Source organism: Leptonychotes weddellii, chromosome 9 (genome assembly GCF_054177405.1).
Source record: "Leptonychotes weddellii isolate Sample4059 chromosome 9, ASM5417740v2, whole genome shotgun sequence".
Classification (NCBI taxonomy): Eukaryota; Metazoa; Chordata; class Mammalia; order Carnivora; family Phocidae; genus Leptonychotes; species Leptonychotes weddellii.
The window spans coordinates 85754500-85766976 of NC_138377.1; the positions used below are offsets into that span (position 1 = coordinate 85754500).

The 12477-nt window shown below is 36.8% G+C and overlaps 1 pseudogene across 1 annotated transcript in view; it reads right to left on the bottom strand.

The window, feature by feature from the left end:
• Positions 1 to 775: 775 nt before the first annotated feature.
• LOC145723520 (small ribosomal subunit protein uS2 pseudogene) overlaps positions 776 to 12477 on the bottom strand; it is a 17895-nt pseudogene continuing 6193 nt past the window's right edge. The window contains exon 2 of the transcript XR_014148633.1: positions 776 to 11976. The product of XR_014148633.1 is annotated as a small ribosomal subunit protein uS2 pseudogene (transcript). The remainder of the gene's footprint in view (positions 11977 to 12477) is intronic.

The window sequence follows — 12477 nt, forward strand, 5'->3', positions numbered from 1 at the left end:
ATGTCATGTATATTTACCTATATGAAGACCAATTCTGGCTCTCCTCATTCCTTTATTTAGAGCTGAGTTTCCAACTAGTCTGCTTCCTTTAGTCTGAGGAACTTACTTCAGTATTATTTGTAAAGTCTAAGGGGGAGAAGTTCCCTTAGCTTTTGCTCAAATAAAAATGTATTTATTGGGGTGCCTGGGTGGCTCAGTCATTAAGCGTCTGCCTTCGGCTTGCGTCATGTTCCTGGGGTCCTGGGGTCAAGCCCCGCGTCGGGCTCCCTGCATCAGGTTCCCTGCTTGGCAGGAGGCCTGCTTCTCCCTCTTCCACTCCCCCTGTTTGTGTTCTTACTCTGTCAAAATAAATAAATAAAATCTTAAAAAAAAATGTATTTATTTTGCCTCCATTGCTGAAAGATATTTTTGATGGATTTATAATTTCAGGTTGAAAACTTTTTTCTTTCAGCATTGAAAAAAAGATATTTCACTGTCTTCTAGTCTCTATTATTTCTAATGAAAAATAAGTGTTCATTCCTATTACTGTTCCCTTATGCATGATACAATGTGTCTTTTTCCCCCCTCTAGCTGCTTTTAAAATGTTCTCTTTATGTTTGGTTTTCAGCAATTTGACTTGATGTGTTAGTATGGTTTTCTTTGTTTATTGTGCTCGGAGTTTATGGACCTCCACAGGTCTGTGAAATTTATTGCCCAAATTTTAATCAAATTTGGAAATCTTTCAGCTATCATATCTTTAAATATTTTCTTGCTACAATCCCTCTTCTCTTTCCAGGGCTCAATTTATACATATGTTCTACCATTCAATATTGGCAGGTATCTCTGAGGCTTGTTCTTTTTTTTTTTCTGTCTGGCTTCAGTTTACTGAAGTTTTCTTCCGGCAGTTTCCCACTTGCCATTAAACATATCCTGTGAATTTTTCATTTCAGGTATTGAATTTTTCTGTTCTAGATTTTCCATCTGATTTTTATTTCCATTTTTTTTTAAAGATGTATTTATTTGAGAGAACGAAGAGTGAAAGTGAGTGGGGGTGGGGGGGCAGAGAGAAAGAGAGAATCTCAAGCAGACTCCCCACTGAGCACAGAGCCCTGAACTGAAACCAAGAGTCGGATGCTTAACTGAGCCACCTAAGCTCTCCTAGATTTCCATTTCTGTTTAGTGTCCCTATCTGGGCATGGATCATGCCCATCTTTTCCTTTAAACACTTAAACCTATTTACCAGAAACAATTTAAAATATCGGCCAACTTTGTCCACATCTTTGTCCTTTGACACTGTTCCTATTGTTTTTTTCCTTGAGATGAGTTGCATTTTCCCACTTCTTCATATGTCTAGTAATTTTTTATATACCTGGAAATTGTTGGTACTATGTAGAATGTTTGGAGTTCCTTCAAAGTCTGTTCTGGCATGAAGTTAATTTATGGACAGCTCAACCTGATACTTTTGAGGGTTGGTTTTAGACTGTTAGAATGAGTCTAAAATAGCTCCTACTCTATGGATACAGTAACCTTAGTTCTAAAGTGTAAGACTTTCTGGGGACTCAACTGATGCCCAAGGGGCTCAACTAGCTCCTTCCAATTTGGCCAAAATTCTGTGTGACCTCTAGAATCTCAAGGATTTACAGGCCCCAGTAGTTAGTTGTTCTCTGAAAAGAGACCTGCCATGCATATGTGGAGTTCAGTATTCAGCCGAAGAATCCAAGACCCTGTGGAGATTTCTGAAGCTCCTTCTCTAAACAGTTCCCTCTTTTCCAGTACCCAGCCTCACAAATTCCAGATGCTTCAGCAGCCATGCACTCCAATCACTGTTTTCTCCACTGCATTAAAGCTCTGGTCTCTGTTTGGGCTCTCCTCCTGAGCTGCAATTTGGAAAGCCAGCGTGAGCTTATCTCTTGGGTTTTCCTTCTCTCAAGGATCACTGCCCTATGCTTTGCCAACTAATGCTCAGAAAACCTCAACTGCTATATATATTTTATTCAGTTTTATGGTTGATTATGGAGAGAGGATAAGTTCAATACCCATTACTCCATTATGGCATGGCCTGGAAGTTAAGATGTATCAAAATTAATTTTTAAGTACTTTTTAAGATTATTTTAACATAGACTCATCAAAAAAATTTGAGAAATATAAAAATGAAAAAAACAAAAACAAAAAAAACCCAAGACCAAATCCAACAAAGAACTTCTACTAAATTCTGGTGCATTTTCTCCTACTTACATTCATATGTTTGTACATATATATATGTGTATAAGATCTTTTTAAAATTAGGGTGAAACTAGTTTTTTATGTTGCCTTTTCCATTTAACATTGCATGGTGGGCATTTCCCTAGTCATTATACATTAACTGACATCAGAATCTTTTTATGGCTATATAATAAAATAGTGATAGTAATTTAAAAATAGTGATAAGCATTCTCTTATTGTTGAACATTCAGGTCCCACCATTATAAATGAAGGCTTTGTCTTCAAATATCCACATGACTCACTCTATAATTCAGGTCTTTATTCAAATACTACCTTGGTGAGGGTTCCCTGACCAACCTACTTAAAACTGTAATCCTCTCCCTGATATACAACTAACTCCCTCTTTTCCTGCTTTACTTTTCTTCTGAGAATTTACCGTTATGTCACATAGTATATTCATTCTTAATTTATTGCTTATTATGTCTCCCTCCAATACACAGGCTTTATGAAAACAGATCTTTTTAACTAATTTGTTTACTGCTACAACCCCAGAGTTCTAAAAGAATACTTGCCTAATATTAGGTACTTAATATTAGTTGAATAAATGAATAATTATAATGAATGAATATTAAGGAAAATGAAACTATATACTATGATTTAAGTGAGGCAAAAACAAACAAAAAATTACAGGAAAATAGAAAAGAAACACGTATGTTTCATACAGATGGTGGAAATAAGTTATTTAGTTTTTTTACATTTTCTATAATGAATATCTTTTTCTTTTACGATGTAAAAAATAAAATTTTCCTTTTAAGAAGATGGTGCATTAAGATTATATATCAAATAAGATATGCATATGGGTAAAAATGGACTAAAACATCTTTCTACTAGTGAATCAAATTGTGACAAATCATTATTTAAAATCAACATAAGAGGGGCGCCTGGGTGGCTCAGTCATTAATCGTCTGCCTTCGGCTCAGGTCATGATCCCAGGGTCCTGGGATCGAGCCCTGCGTCGGGCTCCCTGCTCGGCGGGGAGCCTGCTTCTCCCTCTGCCACTCCCCCTGCTTGTGTTCCCTCTCTCGCTGTGACTCTCTCTGTCAAATAAATAAATAAAATCTTAAAAAAAAAAAAATCAACATAAGACTATAAATATTTGCTAACATAGCACTGTGGGAGATACAAAGATGAATAAGACATAGCTGCTGCCCATCAGGGGCTCAACATCTACTGGGAGACACACAGTAGAAAATATGACTATGATAAATGATAAATGCTATACTGGAAGTACAAGATAAAATGGGGTGAAAAACAGTGGAGAGAACATGGTAAACTGGGGTGACCTAATTATGGTCTTAAAATCTGTCTCTGAATAAATAAAAGCATTTCTGCTAAAGGGTAAAGCCAAAGCCAAGGAAAAGAGATGGAAGACTATACAGCAGACCTTTAAGAGAATATCAAATACTCCAAAATACTTATCAGACAATGGGTGCAAAGCAAGGATATCCTTCATGGATGGGTAGATAACCTAAATATGTGATACAGCTGGACCTAATACAAATAAAATGTAGTGGGCCACGTAGTAAAATGGAACAAATTGAAGGCATTCACATCATAGTTTTTGTAAAATTTTGTAAACAGGACTGTGCTAGTCCATGGGAGAGAAACTATGTAAGAGAAAGGAGGGCAGAGAAGATAAGCTGGAAAGTCCAGCTAGAAACAAATTAGGAAGTATTTAGACTTACTCTGTAAGCAATTTTAAAAGAAATATTTTTAAAAGCAAGTTGCTTATTTCAGAAAAATACATAAAATTTTTGAAAATCACCCATATTACCAATCCCAACATTATGGAAAGGCAAGATTTTGGTGTGTTTTTATTCCATTCTCTTTTTCTATAATGAGAGTTGTGTGTACATGTGTGTGTCTGGCTGTATGAAATTGTGTGACTATACTGTGATTTTTTTTCTCTCATATTCTATCAAAAGAATTTATTCATGTAATGACAAGCTCTCTTTAAAATTTTTTAATGGCAGCATAATCATAAAAACTTTATTCTGTTCTGATTTGTCTTTTAATTTGGACTAAAGTGTTTGTTTTTCATTTTAAGTAGTAAAGACTTTTTGTTTGTTTTGAGATGTTTTCTACTACTTTTAGCAGAAAAAAATATTCCACTCCATCATAAGTTCATTTCTAGTTTGTTCTAGTTCTTTTTTTTAAAATCATCCCAATTGTTCTGATGACCCGCTGTTGAGGTGAGGCTCTAGATTTATTCCTTCTGTCCTTCAAACAGCTAAGCAATTGCACTAATACCATTTCTTAAATAATCCTCCTGCTGGTTTGTGATGACCCTTGTATCATATATTTGTAAAATTAAAATTAATATACATGCATTAATATTATATTAAGTGTATTATATATAAATAACAAATTAATATACATATAAAATTAAAATACAACTTGATTATGATTCTAAGTTTTAAAAAAGAACATGGGGATGCCTGGTTGGCTTAGTCGGTTATGCAACTGCCTTCAGCTGATGTCATGATCCCAGGGTCCTGGGATCAAGCCCCACAAGAGGCTCTCTGCTCGCAGGGAACCTGCTTCTCCCTCTGCCTGCCACTCCCCCTACTTGTACATGCACGTGCTCGCTCTCTGACAAATAAATAAAATCTTTAAAAAAAAAAAAGAACAGGGACGCCTGGGTGGCTCAGTCGTTGGGTGCCTGCCTTCGGCTCAGGTCGTGATCCCAGGGTCCTGGGATCGAGCCCCACATCGGGCTCCCTGCTGAGCGGGGAGCCCACTTCTCCCTCTCCCTCGCTCCCCCTGCTTGTGTTCCTGCTCTCGCTGTCTCTCTGTCAAATAAATGAATAAAATCTTTAGGAAAAAAAAAAAAAAGAACATGAATGACAGTAACAAACAAGAGTTCATCATTAAAGATTACCGAATGTTCACACTTCTGTATCTGGAACTCAAGGGATGAGCTACAATCCAAAACAGCCAAAATACACAAGTCCAAAATATAAAGTTTTGTTTTGTTTTTAATCTCCCACAATCACTCCAAAGCCCATTCATTTCTTTAAGTCATCACAAAGATAAAACACATGTAATCTCAGCTATATAATCAAGTAACACAATGTAGCACTGATATCCCAAAACAATTTCCTATAAAACTGACTTCTCTGGCTGGATTTTGATTATAGTCCTTCACAGTTCATTGTCTTCATCCAGGAGAACAGTTTTCTAAGCAATATCTAAGTTGTTCATACTGCACTGTCAATGCTGGAATACACATTCCACCTTATTTAAAAAAAACAAAAACGAAAACATGATGGAGAACTTATTCTATTATTTAAATAAAGCAAGATGTAAGTTTGTACTTCTATCCAAATACGTTGAAACTTTATTCATTACATTTTACATCTCACTTCAGGAGTTAGGAATCCCAAAGTGTCCTTTTAGCTTCATTCCTCTCCATCTTCCAACTGGTTGGAATTGTATCTGGAGACCAAAGCAAGCAAGCAATCAGCCTAGCACAATCCTTTCCTTCTGTTAAACTTGCCTGCTGACTCACACCTTCCCTACAGTATGTTATTAAATGATTTTTATGTAATCTTTTTCATAGAAAAGGCTCATTACATCTTTTCTTAAACAACCTCATTAAGCTTTCAAATAACCTGATAAGTATAGAGCTGACAAGTTCTAAGATTTCAAATGTAAGAAAAACAGAGATAAAATTTTAACAAATTACACAGGTAAATTTTTTTCTTTTGTATTGGGTAGAGGAAGGCGGGAGACAGAGAAGAAGGTAAAAGGTGGAAAGGATAAGAACAAGAGAAAACAACAGAAAAAAAGCGTTGGAGAAAAAATTCAGGGAGACAAAACCAGGAGATTCTGAATTATCTGCTATAAACACCTTGTACTCTATTAACCTGAGCACTGTGAGGAAATACTTCTCTTCACAATTTACTTATGTCTTGTTTTAAACTAGATGATCCACGTTGAATACAAGTTTAAAGAAGTAGATGTAACAGACTAATGCAGAGAGTCTACCTAGAGTAATGACTCGAAGGAGAGGTAAGAAAGTGATTAACTATAAAGATTAAGAGGAAGTACAGGTGTAGGCATCCAGCATTAGTTATCCAGAGGAAAGTCACCTAGGGAAGGACCGAAAGCAAGGAATAGCTTTAGGATCACAAACTGATGCTACATGCCTACTTCAGAGGCAGAACTGGAGAAACAAAGACAAAAAGTGACGAAAGGAACTGAGAAAACTGGGACTTAAATGGGCTAGAAACAAAGATAGAACAAGAATGTAATAAAGAGAAAAACTATAAATACTTACAGACTTTCTTAAGACGTGCCATTTAATATAACAAAAGTAGGACCCTGATGTAATATACGCACTAGTATTCAAGGTATTCAAAGTTTTCTTTATTGTGATAACATATATATATAACATATATAACGTTAAATACATAGTTTTGCATATACTGTATGCCCCTCCAGAAATAAAGAGCATAAAAACAAAACTGCGGCCCTGAAGAAAAGTGGCACCCAACACAGGGATGGGAGTAGAAGTGGTAAGCCACCAACCAAAGAACACAAGGGAGCTTTCTTTCTGTCTGGAGGTTCTTCATATCTGTTTTTCTGTAGGAGAAACTTTTTGGAGTTCTCTGGGTTTTGTTTTTTAAAAACTTCAAAAATCCCCTAGGAGCAAGAAATAGTGAATAAGAACTCTCCAAAAAAACAAAAGTGATCAGAGAGATTTTCTAAAGAACTGAGAGGGACATAAACACGTAAATATTTAGGGGCGCCTGGGTGGCTGGCTGTTAAGCGTCTGCCTTCGGCTCAGGTCATGATCCCAGGGTCCTCGGATCAAGTCCAACGTTGGGCTCCCTGCTTAGCGGGGAGCCTGCTTCTCCCTCTCTCTTTGCAGCTCCCCCTCCTTGGGCTCTCTCTCTCAAATAAATAAATAAAATTTAAAAAAAAAATAAGCATTTAGTTAATATTGAATTCTCTGGAAGTAGCCTTCAAGAAAGAAATCACATCACCCAAAATTAAGCCTTAACGATCACAGCTAAGTGCATAGGTTGTCAATATAACAGACTTTCCTCACACTTTATTTTCAACAAGAAGTCAGGCTATACTAATATGATGTCATAATTTCCAGACGTTAAAAATAAAGAAGTATGGCAGTGACACCACAAAGCTGTTTTTCTCCTCCCCTATGTCACCAATGAAAAATTATAAAGAATTTTAACAAATCTCTAGTAAGCACACTGAACACTTCTTTTCAATAAAGAAGTATAAAATATACACCAGTAAAACCCCACCACACTGGGAGAAAAGGATTTAGGGTACTTTCAGAAAAATGTTTCATACTTCAAGCTAAAAAGAACCCAACAATTTGAGGTTATACACACTAATTTAAATCCTGATATTTCTCTTCGGTAATGCTGTCTACTTTAACAAATTACACATTCAAAAAGGTCATCTGTAAACAAAAAATTTGTAATAAAGCTATCTTTTTATACTGTTGAAAATGGTGTATAGAGATAAGATTTTTACTTGTAAAAATTATAATAAAGTTTGGGGGCGCCTAAGTGGCTTAGTCAGTTGAGCGTCTGCCTCTGGCTCAGGTCACGATCCCAGGGTCCTGGGATGGAGCCCTGCATCGCGGGGAGCCTGCTTCTCCCTCTCCCTGCCACTCCCCCTGCTTGTGCACATGTTCTCTCTGTCAAATAAATAAATAAAAATCTTTAAAAAAATACTAAAGTTTGCTATTTTTATTTATAACTTCCACTATACTTAGTAACTTATAACTTAAACACTACAGGAGGGAGTAGACAGTGTTACATGGGAGGAAGAATAGTAGGAAAAACTGCACCAGACCTGCAACTGACATCTAAAAGAAGTTTGGTAGTTACTGAGTTAGCTCATGCATTCGTGCATACATTCATTCTGCACCAGGGAAATATCTCTAAGTGAGAGATACACAATTCCTATCTTTGTGGTGCTGATATTCCAACAGAGGAGACTACAAATTTATACAATCATTTTATTAAAATTGTAATGAACAGTAACAAGAATTGGAACCTAGGGGGAGAGTGATTAAGTTTACCTAACTATGGTAAAGATTCAGGAGACTCTTAGGTCATTTATTCCAAATTCCTGGTGTTTCATTACATTCCAATAGACATATTATGAACATTTATTTAATCTCTTTGATGGCAAATCTTTCAAATTTTAGTAACAGCACCTCTGATACTGTACTTAATATGCAAGTATGTCCCTCTAATCAAAGAGCCTAATATGTTACATAATTTTTTTATTTATCACAGCTCTATTTAAAATGGTAACCGTTACATTTATGATTACAAAAGTACTCTTTAAAATCTTTTGGAAAACAGAGAAAAGTATAAAGAAAATGAAATCACTCGTAGCTAACTGCAACACCCTGGGACCACCACTTACCAATATTTAAAAGTAATACTTCATCTTTTACATGCACACACACACACACACACACCCCCATCCCAGTGTAAAATGTCAGCGACCCAGCACAGACTAATCTCCCTGTTTTCAGCCCTTGAGCCTATAGTCTCTTCACCACACAGCAACCCAGTGAACCTTTTAAAACATCAGTAAGGTCATGTCACTCCTCTGCTCAGAACCTTCTAATGGCTCCCACCTCAGCCAGAATAAGAACCTAAGTTTTAGTGCTTACCAGACCTGCAAGGCCCTATACAAATCTGCCCCTCCTTTACTTCTGACCTCACTGCTGCACTCTGGTCACTCGGCGGCCTCTTTGCTGCAGCCTTCTCACCTTTGCATCTGCTGTTCCCTCTCTGCCTGGATAACTCCTGTCTCAAATATCATCATGGTCTCTGCACAGTACAGTAATACAGTAATAAGAATAAAGAAGTAATCATAGTTAACAGATGGTGTGTTAAAGTGAAAAAGTTCTTTGAATTTACTGTGGTTAAAAAATAACAGCCAACATTTATCAAGTTCTTAGCATGTGCCAGATTCTACACTAAGTGTTTTATATGAGTTATCTCATTTAATCTTCACCACAACATTACAAGGTAAGCACTATTACTATTTCCATTTTACTGATAAAGGAAACAACTTCTAAAAGTTATGTGACCTGGGTAGCAAACCTAGGCAACTAATTTCAGAATGCATTATTAATGACTACAGTGGGCTGCCTCTTTGTGATTCTGATTATTTTTTACTTTAAAACTGTTAAATACATAAGTTTTTTTTTTAAAATAAAAGTTACTCTAAGTTTTATGCTTGGCAGAGAAATTTCCTAACCATCTTACAGAAAATTAATTTAGGAAAGTACAAGTATCTCATTGGTTCAAAATATGTTACAGAAAAAAGTAACAGCTGACAAGTTATGCTCTGTAACTACAAATACATAAAGTTGAAATGTCAGAAAATAATGAGTGCCATACTAAGACTCAAGTATTTGACCAGTTATGGTAAAGCTTAAGGCAATATTGAGACTTTTTTTTTTTTTTTTTTTTTTAGCACTAAGCATCTAAATAGAAGAAAGCTTTTTAACATATCTAAAGTAATGAAAGACTGGCCCACAGAGGATAAAGGAAAAAGAATTGAGCACTTACAACTTCATCTTTTGAATTTCTACAAATTCATATTCTACTGTTAAATCTCAGTAACATGTAAAACAAAAACACTACTTTAACCACTCCTACTGCCTTTCAAACTTCAGAATTATGACTGGATAAGTAACCCTTCCACTTCTATCAATCCAAATATAATTCACTTTTCAACTGCTTTAAAAAAATAAAATAAAAACTTTCTAAAATTAGATCATGGTAATGATTGCACAACTTCAAAAATATATTAAAAACCACATGGCCATTTTCGAGGATGTGGAGAAAAAGGAACCCTCGTGCCCTGTTGGTGGAATGCAAACTGGTGCAGCCACTGTGGAGGTTCCTCAAAAAGTTAAAATAAAACTACCCTACAATCCAGCAATCGCACTAATGGGTATTTACCCAAAGGAAACAAAAACACTCATTCAAAGGCACACGTGTACCCCTGTTTACAGCAGCATTATCTACAATAGCCAAGATATGGAAGCAACCCAAGTGTCCATCAATTGATGAAGATGTAAAGAAGATGTAGAATATATACAATGGAGTATTATTCAGCCATAAAAAGGAATGAAATCTTGCCATTTACAATGACAGGGATGGAGCTAGAGTGTATTATGCTAAGTGAAATAAGTCAATCACAGAAAGACAAATAGCATATGATTCCACCTATAGGTGGAATTTAAGAAACAAAACAAAGAAGCAAAGGGAAAAAAAGAGACACAAGCCAAGAAAAGGACTCTTTAATTACTGAGAACAAATTGATGGTTATCAGAGGGGAGGTGGGTGGGGGGAAGGGTGAGATAGGTGATGGAGATCAAAGAGTGCACTTGTTGTGATGAGCACTGGGTGATGTATGGAAGTGTTCAATCACTATATTTTACACCTGAAACTAATATTACACTGTATGTTAACTAGCTAGATTTAAAATAAAAACTTAAAAAAACTCCACAAAAACATGGCCATTTCCCCAAGCTCTTTAAATTTAAGTATCTCATCATTTACTTGCAACTTTTAGGTTCTCAAATTCAGTGTTACAATATATTGGTGAAGCATGTTACAAATAACTGGTTACAAAATAATAAAGTACCAAAGTGTGAAGGGTATACTTGTAGACAACATATAGTTGTCTTGGTTTTTCTCCCCCCAACCTTTACAAACCATTTATTTTCCATCAACCTTATTTCCATTTTCTTTCTCTCTGTAGAAGAGCAGCTTAAGACCACTCAGTGGTTGTTCCTACACATTCAGTGGCCTGAGAAGCAGAAGTGGCCACCCTGTTTTCAGTGGTAGCCAAGTGTTCCAGTTTTGGGTAGGGAACTGCTGAAGGGGCAGAAGAGGGCACCTGCATGCCTTTAAGACCAGCCTGTGACTTCAGGTTGAGTTGCAGTGAACTCAGGACCTGGAGCAGTCCATTTACCCTGAAATTCCTCTTGGTTACAGCCTTTTCAGCAGTGGCCTGCTCTTCCTCTTCAGTCTCTTCAGGATCGGATCCGTAGAGGTAGAGATCAGGTACAACCTTCCATGAGTGCTCACGGGAAACGGTGCCACTCATGTGCAAAACTTCTGGGGCCAGCATCCACCACATCAGACCCACTGAGTGAGCTCCCTTGTTGTTGTGCAAGGGATGGAGATGTCCATGTAGCAGCGAGGAGAGTCTGTGCCACACAGAGCAATGGGACGGTTAACATAAGACACCTCTATGAGAGGCTGGTGGTCAGCCCTGGGATCAGTAACCACCAGAAGTCTCAGCTCACAGAGGGCTGCCAGGATCTGGTTTGTGAAGGTTCCAGGAGTAAAGTGGACAGCAACACGAGTGGCTCCAGCAGCAGCAGCAAACTTCAGCACAGCTAACTGGCCAGTATTCCCAGATGATAGGACATGGACATCAGCTGGGTTTTCAATGGCAACAATGGCATGAGCTGCCTGCAGAAGTTTCTCCCAGGTTCTTTTCAGATTTATAATGTAGATGCCATCATTTTTCCTTTTGTAGATGTACTGTTCCATTTGGAAGTCAAGGTTGGTGCCACATAAGTGGGTTCCTGCTGCAAGGAATTTGAGGACATCTTCCTCCTTCATTTGTAGGTTATCAAAGCCTCTGGACATCTTGAAAGTTTCCCTTGAAGTTATGAGGGGAAACCCAGAACAACGCTGTTTGGATCCCTCCCTGGATAGAGCAGAAAGGCAGCGGTTTTGGTTTTCTAATCTACTTTTAACAGTCTCTTTCAATTGGTGTATTTTGAACATGCACACCTGAAGTGATTACTGGTATAGTTGGATTAATATGTACCCTATTTTAACTATTTACTATTCATTGCCCTTTTTCTTTATTTTCTATTTTTTTTTTTTTTTGGTCTTCTCTATTTCAGCCTTCTCTGGTTTTATTTGAACATCTTATATGATTCTATTTTCTCTACTCTTTTAGCATATCAATTATACTTCCTTTTAAAATCTTTTTAGTGGTTACCATGGGGTTTGCAATATACTTTTATGACTAATCCAAGTCCATTTCAAAACAACACTATACCACTTCAGTTACTATAAGTACTTTTTAAGAGTATTTCCAATGCCTCCCTTCTGTCCCTTATAACTTCATTGTCATTAATTTCACTTATCCATAAGCTATAATCACCAAATACATTATTTTGAACAAACTATTATCTGTTAG